This window comes from Lactuca saligna, chromosome 1 (genome assembly GCF_052625555.1).
Source record: "Lactuca saligna cultivar CGN05327 chromosome 1, ASM5262555v1, whole genome shotgun sequence".
Taxonomy (NCBI): Eukaryota; Viridiplantae; Streptophyta; class Magnoliopsida; order Asterales; family Asteraceae; genus Lactuca; species Lactuca saligna.
In genome coordinates this window covers 48,241,896-48,247,477 of record NC_136417.1, presented here as the reverse complement: position 1 = coordinate 48,247,477, position 5,582 = coordinate 48,241,896, and the positions used below count along the sequence as shown (strand labels likewise).

Sequence of the window (5,582 nt, the reverse complement as noted above, 5' to 3'; positions counted from 1 at the left end):
TTCGTAAAATCAAATAATAGAATCACACAGATAGACTTATAATATGCGCCCCACCTTACAAAAAAAATGGGTGCTTAATAAAGGTTTGTAATAAAAAAATGAAGATCGAATTGAAGATTTAACAGCCACATAGTATATGTTGTATTAAATATATAATCTACAAACTGATTATTATATTTATCATTTATTTAATATTAATTATATGAATTAAAATATAAAATCCTTAATAATAGTAATAAAAGAATGAAGACATAAATTTGTCATTGAGATATTGGAATAATATAATTATAAAAAAAAAAGCAATACACTACAGACCAATGATGCCATATGAAATCACAAGTATTTATCTTTTTTGGGTTAAAAAATTAAAATATGCTAAAAATAGGTAATTAATTAGTGACGTTATGGTTTTGATATATTTTATTTATTAGTTCATAACTACTTTTTGATTACTATAAATTAACATTAATTTTTGGAGAAGTGAAGACATTGGTCAATGATTATAGATTTATGATAGATTGTGATCTTATTAATTTGTTAGAATGAATATCTATGAAGGCCAATTCAAGTTAAGGTAAAACAATGTAACAGAGAAAAGTCAAAAAAGGAAACTTAAGAGTAGAGGAACCATACTTAATTACATAGATAGTCATTCATTTCGTTATCTGGGCCCCACTTCCACCCCCACACTTTGCCAACACTGTTCATTCGCTGCATTGTTGTGATTTATGAGTGTGTGTGAGTGATATGCTGTTTAAAATATACTTCCTCTGTTTCATTACCTATTACATATCCGTGTGAATGAATATTATAGTATATATATATATTTGGCCGTTTCCAAAAAAAAAAATTATATTTTAATCTTGATCCCACAGCAACCTCCTTTCCAAACCACACTTTTCTTCTGTTGTTCATAATCTCTTATAAGAGCATGCAAACAGCGCGAATACAAATACGCATTGCCCCATTTCGAAATCCATATACAGAGATCATTCAAACTTCCATTCCAATGTCGATCCACGACTTCTCATCATCTACCCCAGTGGTTGTCACAAGAATTGTGAACGCCGATAACCTTGAACACGAGTTTGGTATAATTTCATCTATCGTCGACGATTACCTTTTCGTTTCATGGGAGACGGCGTTTTCCGGCGTCATTTTACGTTCAGAAGGCGATAACGACGGCAGCTTCCGTCACGAGAATAGTTCCCAACTCTACGACCAACTGAAAAGGACTGTCGAGGCTTATAAACCTATTCAGTTAGGCCTCACCCTCGCCGATGCCGACGGGAACCTCCCTCATCTGGACAGCGGAAATCTTTATGTCTGGGAATTCAACTTGAAGGATTTTGATCCGGCGCGTGACCTACACACCGCAGAGTGTATCGAATCCTTGAAAGGAAAAGGCGTCGATTTTGAGAAGAATCGTGACTACGGGATAGATTCCGTGAAATTCGCTGAGCTACTGATGTCATCTGGGTTGGTCTGTAACCCCGAGGTGGTGACCTCGGTGGCGTTTCACAGTGCTTATGATTTCGGCTACTTGTTGAAGATGCTCACCGGTAAAGCTTTGCCGGATGATTTGCCCCAATTTCTGCTTCTTTTGGAGACCTTCTTTGGGCCTAATGTGTATGATGTTAAGCATCTGATGAAGCACTGCGAAGGTCTTCATGGTGGATTGGAGCAGGTGGCTAAGACGCTCAAGGTGGAACCGGCGGCCGGAAAGTTTCACCTCGCCGGGGAAAATAGCTTGCTGACATGGAACATCTTTCAGAAGATCAAGGATCTTTGCGGTGGTGAAGTCGAGAAGTATAGTGGCGTTATCTATGGATTAGAGCCTTTCTGACTTAGCATTAAGATCGTTGCAGAGGTGAGCCGGAGAAGTATGCCGGGTGTTTAGTTTGTAGGGTTTAAGAAATGTTCTTCGTTACAGTAAGATGATATCATACCATTTTCGTTTCTAGGGTCTCTGTATGTTGTATTACTATCTTACATCTTTTCCTTTTTGTGGGATTTAATCTTTCAGCAGGATTAACCACTACTAGATATCATTCACACACACACACACACACACACACACACATATATATATATATATATATATATATATATATATATATATATATATATATATATATATATATATATATATATATATATATATATATATATAGGCAATAAGAGTAACTAAGGTAATTAACTTTTCGTTTTATTCACATGTATGTAACTATCTTTTTTTTGTACACATCTAGTTAACAAACTTTTTGAAACTGTTCACATATGACCATTATGACCTGTTGTAGCAAGTTACCTCCGGCTACAGTAGGTCATAGTGGTTACATGTGAACACTTTCAACAAGTTTGTTACCTTGATGTATACAAAAGAAAAATGGTTACTCAAATATGAACAAAACCAAAAGTAAGAGTAAATTACACGAATAGTCCCTGTGGTTTGGCGGAATTTATGCGTTTGGTCCCTAACTTTTTTTTTAATTCCGATGGTCCCTACTATTTTGTTTTGTTGCGTTTGGTCCATGTCTTACCTAAAAAGACTAGTGCGTCCTTATTAATTTCATTTTTTTAAATTAATTTTCTTATTTATGTATTTTTTTTATATGTTTAAAAAATCTAATAGACCCCACATATCTGTATCTCCTCACCATCCTATCTTTCATCATCCTAAACTTTTATTTCTTTTCCATATTTAATGACAACGAAGTCTTCACCATCTATTCTTTTTCGGTCCTCCAACTTCAGTAGACCAACACCACAACCCAATAAAGTGAAGAGACCGTGGGTTATGATGTTTGTTCACCAAAGTTGAAGGACCAAAAAAAAGGATGGTGAAGACTTTCATGTCACTAAAGATTGAAAGAAAATAGAGGTTGAAGAGGATGTGAGATGGGATGGTAACCGGTGGGACCCAAATTAAAATTTTCAAATGTGGTTTCAGATTTACGGTGAGAAGATACAGATATGTGGGGTCCATTAATTTTTTTAAACATATAAAAAAACATAAATAAGAAAAATAATTTAAAAAAAAAATTAATAAGGGCATAATAGTCTTTTAAAGGTAAGACATGGACTAAGCGCGCAATAAAAATAAATAGTAGAGACCATCCGAGTTAAAAAGAATAAGTTAGAGACCAAATGCACAAATTCCACTATACTATAGGGACCATTCATGTAATTTACTCTTACTTTTGGTTTTGTTCATATTTAGGTAACTATTTTTTTTGTACACATCTAGGTAACGAACTTGATTAAACTGTTCACATATAACCATTATGACCTGCTGTAGGTGGATGTAACCTGCTACAGCAGGTCATAATGGCCATATGTGACAAGTTAATGTTGTAACTTGTAAGTTGTATTTCCCATTATATAAATGTCAATTCTCTAGGGTTAATAATCTTACCAGATATATAGGTTTGCTTGCGACTCATGCTTTAGGCTAGTAGGCAACACTTTCTATATATATCAAACTGCAATTGCTCTCTCTCTCTCTCTCTCTGTATATATATATATATATATATATATATATATATATATACATACATATATATATATATACATATATATATATATATGTACATATATATATATATACATAGTAAATTTCTAATGTAAAATACATAGAAATTTAGTGTATATATATATATATATATATATATATATATATATGTGTGTGTGTGTGTGTGTGTGTGTGTATTTGGGAATATATATATGGCTATTATGTACCTAACATTAGGTACAAAACTATCAGAAACTACATAATTTTAACAAAGTTCAATCAAATATCTCTACCATATTTCTTGTATCCTCTATTAGAGCTTATATATATATATATATATATATATATATATATATATATATATATATATATATATATATATATATATATTATAGAGTTCTATAAGTTTAATTATGCACCACAAACTGTGTATAAGCATATTTTATCAACTACATATAGTTCGATATATTGAAACTTATTACAGAAAACTAAAGTGAAAGATTGAAATTGTTCACTAAAAACCTGATAAATCTTTTCCTATAATCCATAAAAAAAAAAAAAAAAAAAAAAAAAACAATTCAAGTATACATAAGGTAGGTGTCAGAGGAAGTTATGAAGCTTCAACTAGATAAGTAATTATAAAACACATTCAAAATATATAGATATTGAGGATGAATTACAAAATAAAAAATAATATGAGTTCAAAAGCAATAGGAAGAAGTTAACAGTGAAAGAAAATTGTGTTTTTTTAATCAAAATGAAGTCAATTTAGATGGTTCTATACCTAATCTTACATAAATGATAGCTACATATTCACTTTTCCCATATATAAATATATATATATATATATATATATATATATATATATATAGTAGACGAGTTGTCTACTAATCGGGACAAACCCTAGCCAACTCGCCGAGTTGTCTCATCAACTCGTCGAGTTCACTCAATATCTAGTAGACGGGGAAACCCGATCTAACTCATCGAGTTGCCAAAGCAACTCATCGAATTTTCCTCCTGTTTGAACATTCGGATGATACGTTGATTGTAGGGACTCTAGGGCTTAGATATGAAATCTAAAGGTGTATAGAAGGATAAAGTTTCCAAGTGTATCCTCTAGAACCACTCTGAATTCTCTAAAGCCCAAAGATTGGAATGCTCAAAAGCTTAGCTATATGGTTCAAGACTTTAGTGATCTGGAATCCCTCCTTTCTAGAAGTGGCTCTAATCCTCAAAACGTTCCAAAGATGGAGACTTTATGAACATGGATGTCCAATGCATGTCTTGAAGTCAAAAGGGCCAAATAGGGAAAATATACCCTAAAATCCATGCATGGCACCCATGCTTGACAAAAAGCAAGACTTAGCCCACTATGGGACCATTTTGCCCTGGAGATTCATAAAGTTGCAAACTTTATGAAACCCATGCATGATATCAACAAGAATAATAGGAAATGAAGATAAACTCAAGATCTAGCCATACTCTAAGATAAAAATCGAGTCTTGAGTGCTTACAATAGTCCACAAGATGGTCAAGCTCAAGAGTGAGGGCTTTGTTTGTTGGATCTTCTCCTTCTCCTCACTATCTTCTTCTTTATAAGCTCTAAAAGTCACTCTAGCTCACAATATGAGAGAAAATAGAGATTAGGCTTTTGCACTGACATTTTTAGGGTTTGGTGACCGAGGGAAGGTCAGCCTTAAGGTTTTAAGGAGATTATATAGGGTGCAAACCCCTGAAAATTAGGGTTTTTCTTTATACCGCCTATTCGTCAAGTTGGGCCTTCCAACTCGTCGAGTAGATCCTAAATCCTGTGTCCCACGAATGATCTCTACTCGACAAGTTGGGCTCGCCAACTCGTCAAGTTCCAGTCTAAAACCCTAAAATTCTGAAAAGTAATTGATACGTGAAACTAGCGTTACAATTCTCCCCCACTTGAACTAGACTTCGTCCTCGAAGTCTGCTGATGCGAACAAATCTGGGTAGTGCTCTCGCATCCCATCCTTCAGATCCCATGTCCATTCAGATCCCCTTCGGTGTTGCCATTGCACCTTCACTTGCTTTACCTCTT

The 5,582-nt window shown here is 33.8% G+C and overlaps 1 pseudogene; it reads left to right on the top strand.

Annotated features, from left to right (window-relative positions):
- The first annotated feature begins 313 nt into the window (after nt 1-313).
- LOC144998014 (putative CCR4-associated factor 1 homolog 11 pseudogene) lies at nt 314-1,960 on the top strand (annotated as a pseudogene).
- The last annotated feature ends 3,622 nt before the right edge of the window (nt 1,961-5,582 follow it).